This window comes from Delphinapterus leucas, chromosome 11 (assembly GCF_059928025.1).
Source record: "Delphinapterus leucas isolate spDelLeu-1000000601 "Yukka" chromosome 11, BTC_Dleu_Yukka2, whole genome shotgun sequence".
NCBI lineage: Eukaryota > Metazoa > Chordata > Mammalia > Artiodactyla > Monodontidae > Delphinapterus > Delphinapterus leucas.
In genome coordinates, this window is record NC_143139.1 from 66,657,819 (window position 1) to 66,681,115 (window position 23,297).

The 23,297-nt window shown below is 37.5% G+C and overlaps 1 protein-coding gene and 1 non-coding gene across 3 annotated transcripts in view; both read left to right on the forward strand.

Annotated features, from left to right (window-relative positions):
- TMTC2 (transmembrane O-mannosyltransferase targeting cadherins 2) overlaps nt 1-23,297 on the forward strand; it is a 398,246-nt gene that overhangs the window by 285,429 nt on the left and 89,520 nt on the right. The window lies entirely within an intron of this gene.
- LOC115803471 (U6 spliceosomal RNA) lies at nt 17,857-17,965 on the forward strand. The gene has a single exon (XR_004024218.2). It is a non-coding gene; the product is annotated as a U6 spliceosomal RNA (small nuclear RNA).

Below are 23,297 nucleotides of genomic sequence, written 5' to 3' on the forward strand. Positions count from 1 at the left end.
AATAATTTTGTGTGGAGCTTTTTCCCCCCTTTTATAATTGATCAGAGATTCTAGAAGGAAGTTAGTGCTCCTGCCTCCCCATTTTTCTTTAACTAAATTTATTTTTTATTTTTTGGCTGCGTTGGGTCTTTGTTGCTGCACGCAGGCTTTCTCTAGTTGTGGTGAGCTGGGGCTACTCTTCATTGCAGTGCGTGGGCTTCTCACTGCCGTGCATGGGCTTCTCATTGCGGTGGCTTCTCTTGTTGCAGAGCACGGGCTCTAGGCACGTGGGCTTCAGTAGTTGTGGTGTGCAGGCTCGGTAGTTGTGGCGCACGGGCTTAGTTGCTCTGCAGCATGTGGGATCTTCCCAGGCCAGGGATTGACCCTGTGTCCCCTGTATTGGCAGGCAGATTCTTAACCACTGTGCCACCAGGGAAGTCCCATCCCCATTTTTTATAACTTATTTTTGGACATTACCTCTAAATGCTAGTTTAGTTTGAATGGGTAAACACATTTTTATTATTAGGCGTTATAGGTCATTAACTAAGAGTTTTGGCTATTGGCAAAACTTTTAACATTAACTTTTGTCTATTGGCACTTTGGGGTCCTACATTACAGCTCAAACGCAAATGTTCCAGGGTACCCTAGAGAATAGTTAGTTCTGCTTTAGGGTCACTGTTAACCTCCATGGTTACATATAGTTGGGCCTGGGTGACATCTCTTTAGAATATATGGAACTTTCATACCAATGTCATATCCAATTAAAATACTAAACACAAGCTGTCTTTAAAATTGATTTATTCCTTGTTTGAACTTTGTTACCTAAGGCTAATGCCATGAATTTAAAATCGGGCATGCATTAAGAGAGAAAAGAAGGAATAACATTTCCATTATTATGGTGTTTCAGATGGTTTTATAGTTGTTTCTAAACCCGTGTGTGTTCTCTAGTTGTGTGTACATCCTTACTTTGATTTTTTTTTTTTTGGTCCTCCTTCCTTTTGTCTTTGTTCAATTTATTTCAGCCAAATATTTTACAGTTTTTGTGAGCCAGTAAAATTAATATTGACTTAAATTGTAATAAAAGCAACTTGGCTGTTAGCGTATTTTCCAGATTTAGGTTAGTAAAAGAGAAGGAAGGATATGGGAGACTCTGACAGTAATTCTTGATACAGCAAACCTTTATTTTGGCTACTGTATGGAAATACTGAGCCAGATTTCTGTGTCTAGCCAAAGTTAATTGGGCTACATAAAACTCCAGTTGTGAAAGTACTTGAAGTTCCATGGAAAAGTTCCATACCCCAGGCTAAAATGGTGTCAGTGTAGTCTATCTGGAGCACAGCGCTGTGTGTTTCCTTGGGCCTTTTGTCATAATCATTACTATTTACAGCTGAGATTATTTTTCCATTTGCTCCTCTTTGAAGCAAAGTTCTTCCCATTTTGCACGTTGACTAACATTTAGGTTCCTTTGTTTTATTATAATCACTGCACAGTCATGTTTAGATTGGAGGGAGCACGGAACAAAAAATTTTCCTGTGACTCTCACTGAATGATTATTACGGATATATACCATTGAAGTTGCAAATTTATTCCGTGAAAAAAGAAGGCATATATCACATATATCATGCTACTGAAATATTGGATAACATATAGAAGAAAATTTAATTTAATATAGTGCTCAGCTAAACATTTTATATGAAATTGCCTCATCTAAACTTTATGATTTAGCATTCTGGATGTTATCATTGTACTATTTTTACTCTGAAGCATAATGAATCTGATAGTTCTTTTTATGCATTTTGATACACAGAATCAATCTTTTTTTTTTTAATTGAGGTATCTTTATAGAATCGATCTTGTAATTACACTATTTGTTGCCACTGAGTGACCTAGGAATCCAAGTATCTCCAAAGTATTCCAGAGTTTTATTCTGTTTTTTTATGTTAGTTACTAAAAGTCATTGTTACAGATATTTTCTTTTGCCGGAAGTAACATTATGCTCAGAAATAATATTCTCATAATAATAATAGTCTCAGAAATAATAAAATCAAAATACTCAAATTCTCAGGCATTGAAGGTCATGTGGAATAATTCTACTTGCTTTATATCTACATATCATGATGCTGTGAAAAGAAATGTTAGCTTTTTACTTAGGGGTAAATAGGATGCTGCTGCTTTGAAACTAACTTAAACTTCATTGTTATTTTGTTTGGTTTCTGTATTTGGTCTGTAGTTAACATTTAGTGTAATTGAAATAGCCCAGCAAAAATAAATAAATAAATAAATAGCTCAGCAGGCTCAGGACTCTGCTATCCCATGTTATTAGAGGGATGCAGATGGAGAAGCCGTATGCCCTTAAATATAGCTTGGCTTTCTTGCAGGACTCTAAAAAAGCAATCCTTTATAAAAACCTGAATTCAATATACATTTTCTGAACCTGAAGGTTGTGTCATGTTCTGTAATAAACAGTAGTGATACAAAGACCAGCAGGGCGTTTCTTTGGTCTCAAGAAGACCTCAGTGTATTCTCTTTAGGGGAAATTATAACAACTATCTATAGTTGCTTCAGTGGTGGGCTACCATGCTTAAGACTGGTGGAAATAGTTTTTGTTTCAGAAAGGACAATTATGTAGGTACCTTAATCTTATTTCCTTTTTAATTTTTATTAGAGGCATGGGATTCCACACCACTTAGTAGGTATTTTTCTCCCACTTTGCAGTCCTTTAATTTGTTACATGAGCCCATTGATACACGAAATGACTTGGCATCACGATTTCCAGCTTGTTATCCTTTCTGCTACATCATGTTGACTCTCCTGTCATGTAATCAAGCATGAACACATTTTAATGTGAGCTAAACTCTGTTTGTAATTTATGTTTTATATTTTCCTAGTTCGATCATTGTTTAATAGAAGAAATTTTGAGTATCTTTCCTTGTTAAAACAGCATCCTTGTCTAAGCCCCTGTTTACCTTTGAAAAAAGTGGTACTGACCGCATACGTTTTCAAAAGCAAGTATCTTTCCTCCCAAGGGGTTGGATCAACACTTCACAAAAAAAAGTTGCCTGTTTTTTCCTGTAGCCTCTGGTTGTGTATACATATATTCATACACACAGATATACACACACACACAGAGGCATATATATAAAGGAAGTCACGTCTGTCCTAAGATGTGAAAGTTTTCATTTTTGCAGCCTCGTAAATAGGTTTATCAGCCCATCCATGAACATGTTTACAAACCCATGACATTTTGGTCATTCCCCCTTATATTCATCTACATTGCATATGAGGCCGCTTGAGCCTCAGCAGCCTGAAGCACGACATCTGCAGACTTGTAGATTTTATCCTTAGTTTTTTATTAAAATTATACTTCTTCCAAACAATAGTTAATTCTGAGTTCAACTTTTTTTTTTCCCCAAGACCTGAGCTTCTAGGACCATCTGAATTTCTCATTCATTTCCTATCTCCCTTGACATCAATCCTCATCTCTTGCTTTCCTACCTAAAAAGAATTAAATATTACCTACAGGGTGGCCCCTGACCCTGCCGCTTCTGTGATCAGGTTAATCACAGTACTTCCTGTAGTTAGCTCGTACTCTTTATCATGCAGTAAACTAGACATTGTGAATATGCTATTCTAATATTTCTCACATAATCCCACGATCTAGGTACCTACTCTAGAGATGAGGAAACTGTGGTTCACAGAGGTTCAGACCTGTGTCCAAAGCGTCTTGCATTATACTCGGTTTTTCTGAAAGCTGTACTTAAATTTCTCTTTAACCTTTTGTTAATTACGATCAAATATGGATATATGGTGCCTTGTGTGCATAAACGCCTAACTTCAAAATGTGTAAAAATTGATTCTTAAAGAAAATCTTTATTCAGTTTTTGGATTTCCTTATAATGCAGTCCTGAAGTGAAAAGACGACTTCTATGTATATCATTAAATTAAAGAAGAATTTTAACATGGGTAATTCAAAAAAGGATTTAGGTATCTATATATGTGAAATAACAAGAAAATAGTAATAGTGAAGTTGAAAGTTGAATTTTTAATTTAAATACAGTTTACATGGTGTACCTTTTATGGTGTATAGTTTCTCTTGTATTTTAAGTCTTGAAGGAAACATGATATTCCAAACTGAAGGGGAGCACAAGGTCAGATGCCTGAGTGAAGTGACTGCTGACCTTTACCTGGTTAACTTTTAACTGGTAGATAGTGAGTTGAAGCCAGAGCACCTGAGCACATACCGGCCTACAAATTTATTTAATAAATGTATTTATTTCTTCTCACAGTGGAAAGCATAATTCCTTTAAAAGACTTAAAATTGCAGGACTCTTATTTCTGAGGTGTAATTGAGGCTCTTTGTCAAAAGTGACAGGATGGCGTACGTTCTTGAGCTGACACTGTAATTCAGTGTGCATTGTCGTAACAATACTTTAGGTGGAAGATGGTAACATGCAGGAGGATTGACACTTAATATGACCCTTTGGTCCCTTTGACATTAACCATGTGGCACTGGGTTTAAGATGGGCACTGGCCATTAAATAATGCCATGTATTATAATGCCATATAATGGAAAAATAGGTAATGTAATTGGTAGATGTCATGGTCAGTCTGGGAAATTTTTGTCCCTGAGCAATGGAACTGAAAGATATTATCCACTGTAAAGTTTGTTCTGTTTCTCATTTGGGGGGATGAAACAACACTAGCTAGAAAAAGAACAGAATTTCCATCTGCTTGAATCAGAAATTTACTCACTTTCAGCAGAAAATTACTGATCAGGAGTATTTTATTTTAAGGTATCTTTGCATATCTCAAAGAGATTACCTCAGTAGAGGTAAAGGATTAAGTTGAAATCTATTGCTTTGGCTAAAGGTAGTTTTCCTGAAGGTGTCTATTTTTCTCTTTCCACCCAGGATGCGCATTTGCCACAAGTGGTAATTATCTTCTCCACTCTGTTTCCACTTGTATGGAAGAGGGGTCCTCCATCCTCTCCCCCTCACCACTTCAACAGTTCTCAACCTATTTATATAAATAACTGTGTATACATGGCACTTATTAAATTTGATACCTTTTAATTATAACAAAGCTGATTCAAATAGTAATGCTACATGACAAGGATTGCTTTGACTTGATTATAAGATGGGGAATTTCAAATACGGTGAAGTTTAAGGGTACCAAGAAGATTTTTACCACTGCCAATATTGCTTTGATAGTTTCTATCAAAGCAGTATTCCCAGAAGGTACAAAATACATTCCCCGAGTGTATTCCATAGACATTAGCACGTCTAGGTGTTCCTTAGAAAAAATTAAGTAAGCAAATAGTGTGGGAGAAACTGTAATAATTTTGCTAGCTCAGAAGTCTTCTTTGTCTGAAATTAATACTCTAGCTTTCTTTTGATTAGTGTTAGCCTGGTTTATCTATATCTGTCCCTTTGCTTTACCTATCAGCGTCGTTATATTTAAAGTAGATTTATTGTAGACAGCATATAGTTGGGCCCTTTATTATTATCATTATTCACTATGACAATCTCTATTTTTTAATTGGTACATTTAGACCATTCATATTTAGAGTGATAATTGATATATTTGAATTAATATCAACCAGGTTTGTAACTGTTTTCTATTTGTTACCAAAGGCTTCTTCCTTCTCTGTTTTTTTTCCACCTTATTTTTTTTATTGTAGTAAAAAAAGAAAACAAAAATTTCTATCACAACCATTTCTAAGTATATAATACAGTAGTGTTAACTATGTGCACATTGTTTTGCAACAGATCTTGCAAAACAACTTTTCATCTTGTAAGACTGAAACTCATTACCCATCGAACAAGTTTTCAGGTTTTCACTGTTGAATATGATGTTAGCTATAGGTTTTTCACATATGGCCTTTATTATGTTGACATAATTTCCTTCTATTACTAGTTTCTTGAGTGTTTTTTATCATGAAAGGTTATTGAATTTTGTCAAATGCTTTTCCTGCATCAATTGAGATGATCATGTGAATTCCCTCAGTTTTTATTTGTCCAAAAAGTCTTTATTTCTACTTCACTTTCTAAGGAAAATTTTGCTGGATATAAAATTCTAGTTTTGTAGCTTCTTTCTTCTCTCAACAGTTTCAGTGTTTTACTCTACTGTCTTCTTGCTTGATGGTTTCTGATTAGAAGTCCAATGAAATTCTTAATCTTGTTGCTCCATTGGTAAGGTGTTTTTTTTTTTTTCCCCTCTGACTTTAAGATTTTCTCTTTGCCTTTAGTTTTCTACAGTTTTTACATACTCTGCCTAGGCTTATTATTTTTGGAATTTATCTGGCTTAGTGTCCTCTGAGTTTTCTGAATCTATGGTTTGGCGTCTTTCATTAATTTTGGAAAGTTCTCCACCATTATTACTTTAAATATTTCTTCTGCCCTCTTGTCTTTCTTCCCCTTCTGATATTCTAGTTACTCATGTGTTACATGTTTTGAAATTTTACTATAGTTCTGGGATGTTCTGTACGTTTCATTCATTTTTCTTATTACATTTCAGTTTGGGAAGTTTATATTGACCTATCTTCAAACTCATTGATTCTTGCCTTGGTCATGCTGAGTCTTCTGTTGATCCCATCAAATGCATTCTTCATGTCTATTATGATTTCTAGCATTTCCTTTTAATTCTTTCTTAGAATTTCTCTCTGCTTACATTACACATCTGTTCTATTTTTTTTTTTTTTTTGCGGTACGCGGGTCTCTCACTGTTGTGGCCTCTCGTGTTGCGGAGCACAGGCTCTGGACGCGCAGGCTCAGCGGCCATGGCTCATGGGCCTAGCCGCTCCGCGGCATGTGGGATCTTTCCGGACCGGGGCACGAACCCGTGTCCGCTGCATTGGCAGGCGGACTCTCAACCACTGTGCCACCAGGGAAGCCCTACACATCTGTTCTTGAATGTTGTCTACTTTTTCTATTAGAGTCCTTAGCATATTAATCATAGGTATTTTCAGTTCCCTGTCAGACAATTCCAACATCTGTTTCATATTCCAACATCTTATTATGATTCCCATGCTAGCTTTGTCTTTTCGGACTATGTTTTTCTTTCCTTTGGTCATGCCTTGTAATTTTTTTGTTGAATGTTGGATATGTTGAATTTGTAATAGGAATTCAAATTATTAGGCCTCTAATATGAAGATTTATGTTAATCTGGCTGGGATTTCAGCATTGTTTAGTGTTTGTTGTAGCTATTGGTGCTAGCAGATTCAAATTTCTCTAGTGTCCTTGTTTTTATCTCCATCTTGGTGTTAGGCTTTCCTTAATACTCTTTCTCAGAGAGACTGTGTGTCTTGAAGCTGTTTCAGGTATACTTCAGTATTATCATACTGGAGCCCTGTCGTGGGGGTGTTAGGTATGGTGGAGGGGGAATGTTCTATAACCGTTCAGTTAAATCTCAGTCTTTGATTCAGCCTGTGTCTCTGTCCCATGACCTTCACACGTTTTTCTGCTTGTAGAGCTAACCCCCCTCACCACCTTAGATGAGACAAGAAGGCTAGAGGAGGGTGAAGTCAGAGAGTGCCTTTTTGCCACAGCTCTTTAAAAGGCTCTAGTAAAGTCTTTTACCTTGGAGAGTCAGGCCTTTGTTATTGAGAAGGCTCTGGATATATTTCACAAGGATTACTCTTCTTCCCTTGCCCTCACCAGGAGGGGATCTTTTTTGGTTCTCCACTATGAGAACCTGGTCGGGTTCTTGGAAATAAAGACCATGAAAGAGTGGGACTCCCCCACCCCCCTGCACCCTCAAGACTGGCCTTCAGGAATTTCTCACTCAAGCTAGTCCACAGTCTGCCTCCAGCAAGTCATCAAAAGTACCACTTAAAGTATGCCTACCTGTTCATGGCTCCATTGGTTGCTGCATCAGATAAGCAGATCTTGACTGTGACTGTCTCTCTATTTCTGTTTCTTTATCTCAATCTATGTCTGAATATACTGGGAATTGCAGGTATTCATGGGACGTGTTGTGTATTTTTGTTTTCCTGTGGCTCGAAGAATAATGTATGTAGTAAATGCTCAGTAGTTATTTTCTTAGTATTTCAAAGGTATAGAAACAGATGTTTAGAAAAATATATTTGATCACATAGCTTGCCTCCCTTCTCCATTAGCACTCCATCACCTTAGAGGGGATGCATCCGTAATATATGAACACTGGCTCCAGATTGCCTCGCATGTTGAACCACTCATTAGCTCAGTGATCTTGGTTATGTTATTTAACTTCTCTCTATCTTATTCTGCCTGTTTGTATAATGAGGGCAAAAGTATTTCCTTCTTGAGAGGGTCCAGAAGTTAAGTGAGTCTAAATGTATCATAAAAGCATTTAGAATACTGCCAGGTATGTATGTTGTAAGGACTCAATAATTGTTAGCAATTAACAGTAAGAACAATATCATGATTCTTATTCAGTAAAATCTTTATGTCTTTGTGTGACATGGAACATTGTTTATTATTTGGCCACAGCCTTTCTCATTAAACCTCATCAGCCATTATCCCCCCACAATATTAAACTTCTAATGGCTCCCTAAGTATGTTAAGAAAGAATCTATTCATTCTTTGTCTTTTCCAAGCATGCCGCTTGCTGCCTTGGCCTAGAATATCTTTTTCCTTTATCTCCACTTGGCAAAGCCCTATCCATCCATCCAGTTTCATCTTTAACACTACGTTCCATAAAACAGTGACTGATTCTTCCAAGCAGCCTTCATGCTTCTCTTCCAGGGTTCTTATTGCACGTGAATATCTGTGATAGCTGAATACTAATGTATTACTATTGGTTGCTTTCTGTAGGCAGTGAGAGTAGAGACCCTGTCTCTTCATTACTATTACTAGCTTGGTGCTTGGCACATAGTTATTCATTAAATATTTATTGGATGAATGTAGATGAAATGACTCTGAAGCAGAGATTGGCCCAGTTCACATAAAAGTTTTCTGTCAGGGCATAGCACTGATACATCACTACCCTTCCCCACTGACTTGATTCTTCTGTTATCTGTGCTCTCATGAAAGTGGCTCCATCATCTTCTGTTACTGTTAGTCATGTTCATGTCTGTCTTCCCCACTAGACTGAGAGCAGCTCGGTCTTACTCATTTTTTTCAGATGCCAAGGGAGGGTCTCGTACAGCAATAACTATTTGTTGGACACATTATTTCAGTGTTGCATGGTGGAAGGAGATGGTGAGAGAAAGGAACAATAAAAGTTTGAAGGAATAAATGGCAAGGGGGTTATACAGGTAATTAGGAAGGAGAAAAAAAGTGATGTTTTAAGTAGCTTCAAGTAAATAAAAAATATAAGAACTTATTTTTTGTTCTGTTGGTTAAAAATGTCAAAGTCCTCAGCATTAAAAAGGGATTAAAGAGTGAATTTAAAGGGTCAAATAATTGGATAACAACATTTTGGGGAGTGAAATTTCTTTCTTTTTTTTGTCTCAGTAAAAATGATATGGTAATCCTACGAATATAGAAATCCTGATTACTGTTGAAAGATAGAAATGAAAAAACACAAAATTGAATATATTCCTTTATTTTTTTCTGTTTGGTGACATAGTGTAGCATGATCTTCTGGCTATCTGTTTTGCTCTGATAGCCTTGGAATGTAATCTCAGTAGAGTGCATAGTATAAATCATTCATTTCAGGGGACTTTGTAGAATTTCATGAACAGTGATAGTGATGATAATGAATATGTGCTCTTCTGACAGGTACAATAAAATACAGATAATCCTTTGGGTTTTGGTTTTTTTTAACTATTGAGTATCATGTATGGCAGCCAGGAATAATAATATATTTTATATAGACTATCGTAATATCTATAATTTTAGTTGAAGAGTCAGCTTGATACGTGAATTTGATTGGGCTGGAGAGCAATATGAAATATTTTCACTGAGAACTGATTAGGTTGAATTTACACTGATGATGACTATAAAAGAAGGAAGCTTTTCTTTTCATGGTTTTGCTGTAGTTTTGTTGAACTTCACTTGTGATGTTAGAAAGTATTAACACAATCTCACTTATTCAATTTGGAACAAATAGTAAAATAGCTACTGTACTAAAAGACATTTAAGAAATCTTTATTTGAAACTCTGAGGAATTTTTCTTTTCATAATGACATCTCAGATATCCAAATATTTGTGAAATGAATGGATTACTATTATTCTTGTAAGCCGCCCAAATCTAAAACAGTCACTATCCCAGAAAGACTGAATATTTCCTGTTGTATAAAATCTTTCTTAAAGGTAGTATGATTTAAGTGACCCTTGTTTAGGCACTTAACTTAGGCTTTTCTAACTTCATTTGATCATTAATCTAGTAAGTCCAGCAACACCAAAAACTGTCTTTTCTACTCTGTTTCTTGCTTATCCTTCAGTACAAAAGCTATTTGCTGAAAATAATGTCTTCTCTGGGTGTTGTCTGTACTTCCTTTTATTTTCCCTCCATTGCCTATCCAGTACTTCTTATTTCATTATTATGTTTTTAGAAACAAAATAAAAAATATTAATATGATAATCTTTGGCATTTACTTTGAAAAAGAAGTGTGAAGAAGGACAGTCTGAATAAAATGATATTTTGATTAACTCAAGTTTTGCTTCCGGGAAATACCAGGTATCTGAATATTGCAATAGTGAAGAGTCAGCTATAATTCTTCTACTTTCTTATTGTTCTAAGATTGGTAACAGCTTAAGCCACACTCACTAGTTAACATGAGCTTGCCAAATCATGTCAAGATTTCAAAGTGAAAATGGACCTTTTGGAAAGTACATATTTCTGAATAAGGGGAAATATATTCTTAAACTGTCGCCAGTATTTATATGGGTTTTCCAGTTTGATCAGAAGTGGTCGTAAGTACTTTTCACTGTAACTTCAGTTTCGAGTATTTTCCCTGTTTTCTCTTTTCTTCGAATTCTCTGAACTCAAAGGCAGTTTTTGCCTGTGATATTCTAAGACATTCAAGAACAAGAGATAATTTGGTTGTTAGCAAAGTATTTGGGATCACAAAATTCTTAATGTGGGTGTGTTACAAGAATGCTGCTTAAAATACATGAAAAATAGTCATCTACTTCCATGAGCCACCTTTGAGTAAATGGATTTAGGTATAAGAGGTCTAGTTAGGAGGAGAACTTTTTCTTCGAGTGCCAACAATGTGTTGCTGTGCTGTGCTTTTAAAAATGTATTTTACTTTGTTTAATCCTTTTAAGATATTGCATGAGAGCTACTGCTGTTCCTATTGCACAGTCATCATGACAGTTTACATTTGTTGAGCACTTATTATATACCATGCGCTGTTGTAAAAGCTTGACATGTACTGTCTCAGTTATAAACCTTATCAGGAGGTATCATCTTTTCTCTATAAGGTGCTGAATTTCTGGAGACATTAAACAATTTGCCCAAGTAGCCTGGCTATTTTAGGGATCGTTCTTGAGGAGATGATCAAACTCAGGCCTATCTGATTCCTAAGCCTGCAATCTTTCCTCTGTGCTGTTGCTTCTCTTTTTATAACGTATCTATGCTTATTTAAAAATTAATACCACTTTAAATGATTTAGTAATTTAATAGCTTATATTTTCCCCCAAGTCTTCAAAGTGCCATGTTTGTGTTTTTCATGGCATGGGACCATATACCCCAACGTGCACATGTATTCCATTTTTAGAAGTTGAATAGGTCAATATGTTTCTTCCAAAGGCTGCTTTGTATTTATAGCAGTCATGCAAGGAGTGTTCCACCACCCTCCTATAGACTTCCGCATGGCTTTTAAAGATGCTCTTGTGATTGGGAGTGTCATTTCAGCCCTTCTTGAATCTCACAGATAAACCTGTCGACTCAGGTGTCAATTACACAGCAGACTGTGACGAAGACAATTTGGGAAGTTGATGTCTAATGAGTTCTATGCAGCCTTCATGGCACATTTTTCCTACCAAGGTCAAGAGGGTCTGAGATGTTGTCAGTGATAATTTAGCCCCTGAGCTGAACCACTATTAAATTTTCTGCCTAGAGGCAAAGACGCTCAGACTTTCTATTTTCCATCTCCATGTCACCTCTGTACTCGATTTTTTCCTGTTAGTGACCCACATCTTCTTGTGACATTATGCATTTTCTCTTACTGTAAGAAAGAGAAAGAGAGAATCTTATTCTGTGGTAATGCCAAAACCCAAGTGTGTATGCTTCTTACTCGCACACTATCCTGCTAGGACTTGGGAAAGATCCAGTTCGGCGATATGCTTGTCATATGTATTTATACATACAAACTCTTTCTGCTGGTAATGTGCCAGCCTCTGACCATTTGCTGTGTGTGTTTGTGTGTGTGTGTGTATTTTTCCCATTTTTGCCTAGATTAAAGTTTCCTGTAATTGTATATGTACTACCTCTGGTCACTTCACACTCTAGAAATTAAAGTGAATGAGCATTGCATACTAAACAATGCTGTTTTCAATAGATCTTTCTTTCTTTGTAAGTCACAGATAATTATTATTCACAGAAGGTGGCTCAAAAATCATTAGACTGACAGAAAGTAGAAATTTGGTAACTGGAGTTGTTAAATAACCTTATTTTCTCAAATAGATGTGTTTTGAGTTGGTTGATATCAAATGAACCTTTGTAAGCTACAGGGCCTCTTAATGTTGTTAAAACAAGGAACATTTTCTCCATTAGACTGACTTTCTAAACAATATTCTTAATTTGGATCTTGTAAAGAGAACTTGTAAGTCACCAGCACTTGGACTTAGCAGGTAGTCTGTTGTCTTGATGCTTGGCCAACTTTTCCTCCATCTGTGAGCCAGCTGAAGTATGCCACCTCTTTTATGAGACCTCCCCGAACTCACTCAGGCACAATAGATGCCTTGGTCTCTGTTTTCTCCTTATGTAGGATGTCTAACGAGAGCCCTTTCGAGCATGATCTTGCAATTGGTAAACGCCCACTTCCAGAGTTATCATATTATTCAGTCTAAAGAGCAGGAGTCCTTTCATTATCCAGTGCCTGACACAATGCTAGGCATATGGTAGATACCCTCTGAATACGTGATGAGGGATGGGTGGGTGGGTGCATGAATGTATGGGTGGACCTACTCCATAAAGCTCATCTTTAAATAACGTAATGATTCCTGGTAATAAACTTCTGAACCAAGTCGATAATGCAATACCACAAACTGTGAAGCCAGATTGTCTCTGTTTGAACCCCAGCTCTGCCAAATCAAGCTTCTGTGCCTTGGGCAAGGTACTTAACCCCTCTGTCCCTCAGTTTCTTATTCTGTAAAATGGATAATAATAATATCTCAGGTGTAATATGAAGATTTAACGTGACGATACAGAGAAAGCTCTTGGAACAGCGCCTGGCACATAGTAAGCTGCTCTTATAATGTTTCTGTTCTTATCATATAACCTGTAAAGACAAAGTAAAATTGCAGTGTGCTAGGACAACAGACACCCAGAAAAATCTGTATTGGAGAAGCAGAGATGAATGGAAATTTCATTACTCTTGACAAAGATCACATGGTCTTGTGCTGTGAAAGGATGTCTTTGTTCATGCCTTCTTTGTTAGGAGTGGGGCAGGGATAGAAAGCTGAGATCTCACCGATGCTGCTAATGGAGGCTCCTGGTTTCATCTTCTGGGACATCTCAACGTCATAAAGCCATTGTTGGGCTCGTCTGATTTAGGTGAATACTTGTGAGAGGGAAACAAGAATTAGGGTAACTATAGAATATTTGTTCAAACCAGGAAGGGGGTGCTGTTATTTTTCCACTGGAACAGTGGACATAGACAGAATAGTTTCAGGCAAACCAGAATTACTTCCAAGAATTACTTCCAAAACCAGAAGCACAGTATACGCATTCAATATGTATGTGGTCTAATTGGCGTAAGAACCTTTCTAGGACATTCTGCCTTTGATAGGCATCTTTACCTTGAAAGTCCTTTCAGAAGAAGATAAATGGATCATTTATTCCAACTCCATTTAATTTCATTTGTTAGTACGTTAAACTACACTTGATTTTAGGTCTCAGCTACTATCCCCAATCTCAGTGTCAGCTGGCTGGATCTGGGGGAAGGCCGATTCCTTTTCTCTGTCATGGATTGGAAGGCAATGGAGGCAAAGGAGTATAACATGAATTAAGAGCTTGACTCTCCTTTAACCTGAATTTTTAACCAATGATGACTTCCCTGAATTGAATTCCATTTTTTAAACAGAGAATTGTAACCAGTAGAGTTCAGTTAACCCAGGTCCTTTGATTGGCAAAGGAGAAAAATGAAACCTATCCAAATTAGGGGTTTTCTTTGGTGGTTCACCTTCTTGGTATCAGAACCAGATTAGAACTCAGGTTTCTGTGACTGAATCCAGTGCTTTATTCAGCACCCTGGTTCAATCATCAAAGAATTTTGCGTCTAAATAAATTAAATAACCCTCTATGTCCTTTACTGCTGAAGATTTCTACAAAAAAAAAAAGTATAAAATTAGGGAATTATTTACATCTGGCTTTATCCTCTTGTGAGAGCATTTGGATTTGAGAGCCAGTGGCACCCTGCCAGTGACGAATGGAGGCACAGAGATTGCCTTCCCCTCATCCGCTACCTTTTATGGTGTCGAGGGATTGCTTGCTCTCCTTTGTGACCCAGCTGCAAAGCAGCTGTTGCTGGGGCTCCTGCTTTTCCACTCTCACAGCGCAGCTTTCCTGACTATCCCCATGGGGTTTAAACTTCTGCAGCACGAGTGTCAGCCCTGAGCTCTGTGAGCCAAGGCCAGCTCTGTGGGGACCGATCAGCATAGCCGCTTTCCAGGCTGTTGCTAAGCAGTTTGGGCTGGAGTGATCCAGCAAATTCTCATGACAAGCAAGAAGCACCCATTTGCACAAACAGCGCAAGAAAATGGTTGGCATTGCTGCTAATAGCTAAGATTCAGGGGCTTTCCAATGGCACTAATTCCCTAAATGGTGATCACGTGGACCACTTTATCCATCTAAAGTTTCCTATTGGAAACTATTTTCTACGAACTTGTGGTGCCGTCTTATGGACCACAGAAGGCTGATAAAAATTGTGGCTTCTTTTTTTCCCCTTGTATAGAGGAGGTGTTGACAACAGTGCCAGGGATGACATTCTGGGTATCAGTCGGGCCTCATGATGTACTCACATTTACCCACTGAAACCTACGCCCTCATTAAGGCAACAGGACTTCCCAGTGAGAGCATGCGTTTATGAAGTGCATTTTGAGTGTTTGCTTTTCCAAGATATTTAACGTTTTCATGCATTTATGACCGCCTACTATGCATCTGGCCCTTAGCGAAGTGTTGACTAAACAATTCCCGTAAAATGGTTTACAATTAGAAGAGATTACAAGTGGTAATTAGAGTACATATGGTAAGTGTCACAACAAAAGCAGGAATCAGGCGCTGTTAGGGCATCCAGGAGGAAAAGACACAGTTTAAAGAATTCTGGACTGGTTTAAATTTGGCCATGACCAAATTGGAAAGTTACCTAAGAACTCTAGAAATGGAATTTTGAGGTTTTCTCTTCTAATTTTCAATTAAACTAAGAGGGAAAAAAAGCCCTACGCATTAATTTTTATGCCCAGTTGTGATTTATGTTTTGACTTTCTGTTTTCTTTTTCAAAACACTCAATATGTCTCATTCCCTTCTGCTGACATGGTCACTTTCCCTCCCCTTCAGAGCCAGACTATTGACTGAGGGTATCCATTTCCTCGCTCCACTCCCCAAATTCCCCCCACCCCCACTCCTTCTGGCTTTAAGACCTATTATGCCATAGAAATACACCTTACTGAACTTACCAGTGATCTCTGTCATTAAATCCACTGGATATTTTCAACAATTGACATAATTGGCTACTTCTGTCTTCTTGAAATACTGTTTTACCTTACCTCAGGCCTCTTGAGTCAGCCTAACAGACCACATCTTTGGCAGCTCAGATGTCTCAAAGGTACCTCAATCTCTACAGTTCTCAGTATTGAGCTCATGATCTTCCCCCCTTAATCTGGTCTTTCTTTTTCTATTATTTACCAGCTTTGTCTCAGTTTCAGAATCAGAAACCTAGGGGTCATCTTTGTGACCTCTATCTCACACCCCATCCCTCTCCTATCCATCATGTAATCCTATCTATATTACCTAAATATCCCTCCTGTCAGTCCACTAAGCTTCATCTCCATTATCAGCCCCATCACTCTCTTTTAAAAGCCTGGATTAATCTGCCCGCATCCCTTCCAGTTCCCATTACAACCGTTATCCACACAACCCTCAGAACGATATTGACAAAACAGATAAGGACAAATTCCTTCACGTAATCTATTCGACAGGCGGGCTCTACCCCTCTGACCTTTTCACATGGCCTACCTCTACTCCTTCTCTCTGTCTCCCTCATCCTGGGCTCATGCAGTGTTTTTGCTACAGAGATTTTACCTTTGCTGTGTCTCTACTTCAGATACTTTTGTCTACCCTGCAACTAGATCATACAACTAGTTAATCATACACAGCTCTCAGATTGTTAGAGTAAGCAGGAGTTCTTTTGGAAACCTTTCCTGAATACTTCAACTAGTTCTAAGTGAAATGTACAGCCCTTATTTGTGTTGTACTCGTAACAGCTACAGTTTTGGACTCTTCATGAGGGCAAGGGTTATGTCCTTATTCACCATTTTCATACTAGTGCTTAACACAGTTCCCAATAAATATTTGTTGGATTAAGGAAATCAACGAATAAATTTAATGAACTGCTAAAAGTTCATTGTTTTAATTACAAACAGATATTTTTCTATTTAATTTGTGAGTCAAAGATAAATTTTGTGTATTATTCTGAAGTCTAAAAATAGCTGATTTTGATATTTAAAAATGATTTACATAATTTAAAAGTAAATTTTAGGATACATTTATCTGCAATTTAATTACACATTTGATCCAAACAAAATTTCTACTTACTTCACCGCAACTTCCTTAGACATTTTAATAAAATATCTGAATTCTCTTCTCATAAATTGATATTATGGATGGAGAAGAGTTGTGGTAAGATGTTGGCTTTAACTTGACTTTGACTTTAGTACAGCAGTGCAATGTAACAGCCTAAGCAATTTGCCCAGATGGTTGTAGCCTATCAAATTAATTACCTTCCACTGAAATGTTATTACAGTGTGTGTGGATGACCTCTTTAAGCTTGAAGGAAACAGATGTAGAAAGGAAGTAAAAACTTGTTATCTAACAAGAAATCTGAATAAGTTAAACACCTTCATTTTTCAGAAATTAGCTTCATAATGTTTCAGAAATTAGCTATTTGTATTTATACCTTAAAATCTAACTTTTAACTCCTAATGTCAAAGCTGTGTAGAAGGCAACATAGAATTTAATTTTTATTAATCAAATATTTTAAATATTTATGGAAAGCAAGCTACTTATTTTAAATAGTTATTTAAAATATTTTTCTTCTCTTATTGAAAACATGATTGAAATAGAAGAGTTTTTTGTTTTTGCCCTTTTTTTGCTTTCCTCTTGGCATTCTTCCAAGTTTTCTTTTACTTTCCTCTCAGGGAAGGTACTAGATATCTGGTGTTCTTGCCAAGGCTTGGTCTGTGACCTCCTTTCTGGCCAGTCTTTCTAAATTAGTCCTCCATACTCTCCTGCCCTAGCATTTCAATCAAACAGAACATACCCAATCCATCAGTCACCTATCTGCGAGATATTCCGAACCTAACCACATCTCACTGTTTCCACTTCTTTCACCCTAGTCTTAGCCATGGAGTATTAATAACCTCCTACGTGGTCTCCCTGTTTTCTGTGCCCCCTACAGTCAGTTTTCCAGCCAAGATCTCCAGTATTTTTGTAAAAATATGTGAGATCATGTTGTACCTCTATTTAAAATCCTCTGTCGTGTTCCTTCCTAGTCAAAAGAAATTACAGGGCTTGCCTCAGCAGCATGTACACTAAAACTGAAATGACACAGAGAGGGTTAGCATGACCCCCACACAAGGATGACATACATTGATGAAGTAAGTGTTCCATATATTGTGCAGTTCCCAGAGGCTGTTTGATGCTTTGCTGGTTAACACCAAGGAAATGATATGAGTCAAAGCAACATGTGGCATCCGATGTTGAAACTGTGATTTTTTTTACTACCAAAAAAGAAAAATTAATTCCAAACTCCTCACAGTGCCTACTTTGCTCTACACAGTCTGGTCGCTCCTGTCTCTCACACTCATTTCCTGTGATTCTTTGCGGCATTTACTGCCCTGTCGCCATATTGGTTTTCTTGTTAGTCCCTAAAATTCCAGACATGCCAGATCTTTGCATGGTTCACTCACTCCCTTTACTTAGGTCACTTCTCCAGTGTTACCAGAGGCCTTTCTTGACCACTTTATCAGACACTATCCCACCCCAGTGTGTGTTCCTCTCTTCCCTTAGCCTGTGTTTTTTTTTTTTTTTCTTGTACCAACTGCTTTAGACAGTGTCACCTGTTCATGTGTGAACTACCATTTCACCACCAGAATGTGAACTGCGAAAGGGCAGGAACTTCGTCTTGATTACCAGGATCTGGAATACAGCCTGTTACATAGCAGGAGCTTAATCCATTTCTGTGGAGTGAAAGTCACATCTCTGAAGCATTCTCTTTCCCTTTTCAGTGGACTGAGTTGTTCTGTGTTCTCAGGACACTTAGTTTGACACTAACACAGCACTATTTTTTAACAGTCTAATCTAGAAGTGTATTTCCCTCCCTGTCAGTCTTGAAATACCAAAGGACCAACCCTCTCATTCACCTTTGAAATCCTACAGTAAAATGAGCCAGTGATACAGGTAGTGCTAGCCTCCTTTTAAAAATGTTCTTTTCGTTTTTTAAATGCAGTTAGGACATAAACAGAAACTTACAACCTGCTTATTCCATTTAGCAACAGATCATGGAAATCTCTTGTAGTTTCAATAATTTCTACAAAATCATTTTAGTAGATACATAATATTTCATTGAAATGACATTTGGTTAACCAAGTCTATGCTGATAGACACTGAATTTGTATAAACAATACTGCAGTGAAAATAAATAGCTACCTCTCGGTATTTACAGATATTTCCTTAGGACAAATGCCTAGAGATTGAACTGTTTGGCCAAGATATACCTATGACTTAAGAGCTTTGATGAATATCAAATTGCTCCCAGGAAGATCTTATTATCTTTTACTATATTTTAGCTATGTGTTAGCTGAGTGCTGGTTTTTATGAACCCTCAGGAATACTGAGCTCTATAATATTGGGGCAACTTCACTGATAGGTGATTAATAACATCTCAATGTATTAATTTACATTTTAGGTAAACTGAATATTGAGTAAGTTTAATATGTTTTTACAGGGATATCGAACATTATTTTTTGGTATTTGCCAACTGCTTATTTGTGCCTATTGCTCATGTAACATGCCTGACATTCGAGCCAGAGCCCCAGCTGCATGCAGATGACCCACTTTAACTTCTTTGAGGGAAATTCAGTCTACTGCAGTCTATCATCCCACTTGGTCTGCCATTTCATTTCAGCCAGTGTTGTGGCCTCCTCCCCTTCCCAAAGTTCACCTAAATCTGGGAGGCTTAATGGTGTTCAAAAAGCTGGGAAGGAGGCTGCCCTGGGCAGCTTGGTCTGAGCAGATTTCTTCACCTTGAAGTCTGATGGCTCTGCAGTAGGACCCAGGACGGGTTTCAGAGAAGCTTTGCTCAGGTTGGGAGTTGTGGTTCTGGGGTCCAGCCTTGCTCTAGGTGTACCCCAGAGCCATGCCTCCCTGCCGAGGTCTCAACACCTACTCTGGATGCAGCCCCTGGACACTGAGAGGGCACCCCCTGTCACCACTAGCTGCCCTCAATGTCATTTGACATGCCTTTTCCGTGAGTTTAGGTTTATGACAGTATACTCCAGGTATCTTTCAGGCAGCTTCTGCTTTGGGACGTTTAGGAAAAGAGATCAGGAAAAGGCCTGACATTTATAGAAAGTGAAACTTGAGGGACATTTCAGGGAGGAGAAACACAAACTATTATCAGTAAGCTACTTAGCCACATTCATTTTTGTTTATGGCAGCCTTATTCTGTTATATTTCAGAGCTTTCCAGAAGAAATGCTATTCTGTCCCTAAAAAAAGAATGTCATGGTCAAGTTTTAGGCCCCTGATAATTTGATGGGAAACATTTTAGTAGTATGGAGATAAAGTATTTCATCACGAAAGTTACCACTGCCCCTGTCCCTTCACTTTGCCTCTAAGGTTATCTCTGGCTGATTATATATAATGACTTGGAGGGACTTTAGAACTAAATGGTTTGATGTAAATCATCTTGATTAGTAAGAATTAGTTCAACTGTTAGATTTTTTTTTAATGATGTTTTTCTTGTGATGAGGAAAACCTTTTTTATCCTGAAGACACTTTGCGTACAAACACTGTGATGTTAAGATAGACCATGAAACAGCACTTCTTCTATTTGTAAATGGTGGCCTTCACAAATTAATTTTTCAAGGCTATGAGATTGCTTTTCCTTTTGTACTCATTAAACTATAATGCAGCTGTAAACAACACATTTACCAAACTACATATAAGCTTTGGACCCATTTTATTGGCTGCTTCCCTTTCTGATTTCTTATCTGTGTAGATACATTCTTGAATGTGAAATGAAGATGTGATTTTCATTGGTTGTGAAAAATGACTGACATTCACCATTGTCAGACTTTCCCCCAAAGTAGACACTAAGTGTATGGGAGTGACTGCTGGATACACAGTTGCAGAAGGAGACTCTTTACACTAAACTTACAGCAGCCTCTAAATATGAGTAGGGCCACCTGAGGGAAATCCTCTGGTTTGTTCTTTATATTATTCTAACTGGTGTTCCCACCAATGCTGAAGACACAGGTGGTCCCTTATTAGGATATAAATATTTGGTTGAGAATCAGGCTACTTCTGAGGAACACTTTTTATAGTTTTATAGACCTTGGTTCATGTGACAGTTTCCAGAAGTAAAGTGTAGAAATCACTGCTTTATTCATAGCTCTGTAGTTTACTGAAAACATGTTACCATGTGAACTAAATAACTAAGGAGTAACTATATGCTATTAAATTGTATACAAGAAAACAGTGGTAGCCTGTTCATTTGTTGACTGGTAATTATATTTATAGAACACTTGGATGGCTATAGATGAAAAAGTAAAGTCTTATGGGAGTAATCTAGTTTAGAGGACAAGATTAATACACTAATTATATTATATATTTATAATGCAATGCAACAATGCAAAGTCTTGAAGTTTTTAGGTTATTCAATAAAATAGCAGTTCTGAGCTGTGGCATCGAAACACACTGTGTGTAGGGTGGTAGATATAATGAGTGATTTGTTACCAAAAATAAGTACAAAATTTGGTATATGGTTAACTTTTAAAAATAAGACAATTCAAGCTGAAGCCATTAATAGTATAACATTTTCTCATGTTTAATATTCCCGAGTGCTTCCTTAAGTAGGAGCTCCAGGTTTGGGGTGTGTGTGTGTGTGTGTGTGTGTGTGTGTGTGTGTGTGTGTGTATAAATATATAAGTATCTATTTTTATATTTCTTCACTTTGTAGTTGGAAAAAACATTGATCAGCCCTCAGAAGAGAAACTGTTTGCCTTGTATACCCGCTCAGGTGGGCACCTCTTTCTGAACAGGGACAGTAGCATCCAGTTTAATTAGAAAACAAAATAAATGTGCTGAAAACTAATCTTATGCTGTGGAACAGGCTATCTGAACTTTACTGAATATTTATCTTACATGTGTATGCTTTATTGCTGCCAGTCGGAAGAGGACCTGACCAAGCCTAGTCCTGATTGAGGATGCTTTTTTTCATGAGTTTAAATGATATTAATCTTGAATCTGTTTTTAATATTCAGTAGAGTGCTACAAATATTATACAAATATAAGGATAAGTATATTGATAATCTCAAATCCCTAACCCCCTAGTTACTCATGCAGCCCTTGCCGGGAATATGTCTCTGCACTGGTTCCATTCAGTTCTCCTCTTTTCTCATCTTTCTAGCTCTTTCACTTCATCCCATAGTCATCTATGCTGCTTCAGATCCAACCAGTTAATCCTTCATATCAGCACTAATATGCTAACTGCAGAGAATGTCTAATCTAGAATTGTTCAAAGTTCTGATGGTAAAATTTCTAAAGTATTTGCCAAGTATTCCTGTAGGTCTGTTTGATATTGACTTTCTAATCTTTTCCACTGTCAGTTGCTCTTTGCTTCCACATACTGGGTTTTTGCTGTTTTAACTGACTCCTGCGTGAATACACCAAATTGTTATATACAAACTGTAAATACTTTCCGAGAATTACAGTTTGCAAATTTGAAATTCTGCTTGCCAACCACCTTAGTTTATAATGAAAGCCCTTGGTCTGGTATTTTAGGGTTCAAGTTGTGTGACTCCAGTGTGATAGTAATGACTCTAAAAAAATAATCATATAAGCACAATTAAAAGAAAAGGGAAATTACTGGGAGGTGGAGCCATCACAGAGGGCTTTATAAAAAAGTGGGATTTCAACCAAGGCTTGAAGCATAAAATATATATGAATGAATGAAAAGAAAGAATAACATTACAGACCAGAAGAAATAATTAAGGAAGAACATAGGAGCTACAGTTAAGGTACATAAGGAAATTGGCCTGATAAGGTACGGGAATTTATCCAAGAAGATTTGAACTAGATTGTGAAATATTTTGAAAATTAGACTGGTTATTAGTAAATAAAATGAGTGGAAACAGGGTGCTATTAAAATATTTTTGAGCAATGGCATGACATGAAAACAGTTCTGTTTAAGTATTATTAAGCTGGTAAAATGAAGTTCAGTGAGTCAGGAAATCCGAAATCTATTGTAGCATTCAAGATGTGAGCCGGAGGCTTCCCTGGTGGTGCAGAGGTTAAGAATCCGCCTGCCAATGCAGGGGACACGGGTTCGAGCCCTGGTCCAGGAAGATCCCACATGCTGCGGAGCAACTAAGCCCGTGCGCCACAGCTACTGAGCCTGCACTCTAGAGCCCACGAGCCACAACTACTGAGCCTGTGTGCCACAACTACTGAAGCCTGGGTACCTAGAGCCAGTGCTCCTCAACAAGAGAAGCCACCGCAATGAGAAGCCCCTGCACTGCAACAGAGTAGCCCCCCTCAGCACAACTAAAGAAGGCCTGCATGCAGCCACGAAGACCCAAAAATAAATAAATAAATTTATTTTTTAAAAAAAATTAAAAAAAAAAGATGTGAGCCGGAAGAGCCTTTTATTGGGGGAGGGGGAAGTATTGCGAATGAGAGACATTTTATAGGAAAATCGTGAAATTTAGTTTCTACCATGACATAAA